The sequence below is a fragment of the Triticum dicoccoides genome, chromosome 3A, assembly GCF_002162155.2.
Source record: "Triticum dicoccoides isolate Atlit2015 ecotype Zavitan chromosome 3A, WEW_v2.0, whole genome shotgun sequence".
NCBI classification, from domain to species: Eukaryota; Viridiplantae; Streptophyta; class Magnoliopsida; order Poales; family Poaceae; genus Triticum; species Triticum dicoccoides.
Window position 1 is genome coordinate 680,538,221 of NC_041384.1, and position 3,081 is coordinate 680,541,301.

The window sequence follows — 3,081 nt, forward strand, 5'->3', positions numbered from 1 at the left end:
GCGTGCGTGCAGGCAGGGGGGCGCGGGTTGGGTTGGGACTTGGGAACGGGGATGGGAACTGTGTGTTTCTGGGAGGAGACGGGGGAGGCGGGTTTGGAGGCGAGGCGATGGGGGGTGACGAGGGACGCTGATGAGAGGGGCGGATGGAGATGGGATAAAATCATAAAATTGTACTTTAGCGAACCCTTTTTCCCACCTTTATTTCTTTCTTAATTGGATCGTTGTTAAACAGGGAGGTTGTTAGGGCCTTGATCCTAAACGTCGATCTTGTATATTCGATTCTGAGGCTTTTGGATCTGGTTTCCCGAAAAAAGTGATTTCCCCGTCCCTCTGATGTTTGCGCTGCTGCTCGAGTGTTGGCTTCTTTTCTGGACTCTAAAATTGTTGAAGTGAAAACTTGCGTGAGAGCATATCCATGTCGCCCTCCATGATTGTCTCCGGTCGTCCAATGCTGGACTCTCACCAAATGGATAGTGGATTGCCCTCGTGTGGCGTCATCGGAACCCCCGTGCAAATCCTAAAACAACTCGGTTGCGGATCCGCCACGGCCCATTTCTGACCTCGACGGCCCGTCCTTCCTTTTCTGCCTTGCTTGACACTATTTTTGTCCCGTGGGTCCAAGTACCTTGTGATTTTCATCTCTTAGAGGGATATTTGTTATTACATGGGTTAATCAGAAAAATGTATTTTTTCCAAGATATTTTTAAATGGTGTGACCTCCAATCGTATGACACGTTGATGTGTGTATTTTCGGATTTATTACTTATAAAGTTTAAATCATACATTATATCGATCAAAACACATGGGGTTAATGGTATTGGTGTAGCATCCTTCCTACTACATTATCACCATGTAGGAAAGGTGTAGTCCACATGGCTTCTTTTCGAATTATATTGGACTATCATATTTTTTGAAAAAATATCACGACCTCTTATTATTTGCACAAACTAAAACTAATTTACGGGAATTGAAAGACAGGTATATATGACCGCATATGTGATTCCATAATATTATCATTTACTTTCCACACACAGTTGTACATCTTAGACTAAACATTAGTGTTTTTAAAAGTTGGGATTGATGAGATCTTCTATACAAAATGTAGTACAAAACCATTTCCTATAAGTTGTGGTATTACTATTTCACACAACCCACATAGTTTTTTCCAAGACTATAATACTTATAATACTGTGAAATTAATTGGAAATTCATGCATTGCTATGACACAACAATAAAACTGGATTTTGCTAAGTTAAATATAAAAAAGGTTGTTACATTCTTTTACAAATGCATGTGTAAAGCACGTGAAGAGTGTTGGGTGCATGGTTGCAGTGTAATTCACGCTATAATCTTCAGAGACCATCTAGCATCTCTATTGCTCACTCCCTTCTCATTTGCATCTCCTTCTATGTAAACTATGCACTAGGTATTCATGTTCTCCGCACAACCCTTGCCTTCGCCTTATGTTTCACTGTACAATGTCGCTTTGAGTTTGTTCCACGATCACATTGTGTCTTCTCCAACTCCAGGGGGCATTGCTCCCTTGGTCGTCCATGAAGGCCAAGGCACAAGTGGATGATTTCAAGTTTTACTTACCGCTAGGTAGAGGCCTAGACACATCAAGTCATGATACATGTTTCTTAAAAGTGTCGAGTCTGAATATAAGAATATCGTGTCCAACTAATTACTAAACCAATAAACTCGATAAGCAATCAAAATATGCATCATAATTAAGGAACAATAGTACCAATGGGAAACAAATAAAACAACAATATAATTCAAACATCATTCACCTTTTGCGTCACCACCACCAGCAGCGTGTGTTGGCATTCTACCCAATAGTCCCTAAGTGTTCGTCGGTTTGCTGGAGGCCTGGAGCTGAGACAATGTGCTTTGGCCACATAAAAAGTCATCATGATGCATCGACTATCAGAGCTCTAGCCATGTTGTCAGATAGTAAGAGTGAGACCAGGAATAGGGCCAACAATTTAGTATGTGTGTGTGGGGCAGGGGCGAGATCCACACTTGAGGTCTTACAGATGGATAAACACAGGTCGGGCCATAAAAAATATCAAAGCGTGCAAAAAATCATAAGCCTGAACTCAAATTGTACATCTTTAACAAGACAAGATTATTTTCCCAAGTTAGGATTGGATTTTTTTACCTATTGTAATAGTTGATTTCAAGTTTAATTTTCATGTCAATCAATTCATCCATATTAGATAACAAAAATTAGAGGATTGAATATAGGTTAACCATGAGAGCGGACATGCCATAGACAGGGCGTCATGCGGCGTCAGCCCCATGGTCTCTCACGGCGGTGATGCATCCCATGATAACCCCTTTATGATGGTTGATGGCATTGACCGACTGGGGTTCCCGGGAAGGCAAGGAAAAAATCATGCACCTATGCAGCTGTGGTGGATCTCGATCACCCTTTCTATGATCTTTGATTTGAAGGTGAAGCATTTTTTCTGTAGCGGCAGTAGGCGGACACTCAATCAAACACCAAGGAGAGAGATTACATGATGGCACAATCTGCGTGTGTTTTAGATGCAACAATAAAATTGTGTTGATCACAACAACAGGGGAAAGAAGGTAATGTGTGTGTGCGACTGTTGGTAAGTTTTGGACCATCTCCCCTATGTACTCGATTGTGGGCTTTTTCATTTGTTGGCTTTTGGTCTACTGTCTTTTGTGCATGGGTTGGGGTGGGGCATGGTGAAGGAAATATGCCCTAGAGGCAATAATAAAGTTGATATTTTATATTTTCTTATTCATGATAAAGGTTTATTATTCATGCTAGAATTGTATTGATGGGAAACTTAAATACATGTGTGAATACATAAACAAATCTTGTGTCCCTAGTAAGCCTCTACTTGACTAGCTCGTTGATTAAAGATGGTTAAGGTTTCCTAACCATAGACATGTGTTGTCATTTGATAACGGGATCACATCATTAGGAGAATGATGTGATGGACAAGACCCATATGTTAGCTTAACATATTGCTCATTCAGTTTATTGCTATTGCTTTCTAAATATCAAATACATATTCCTTCGACTATGAGATTATGCAACTC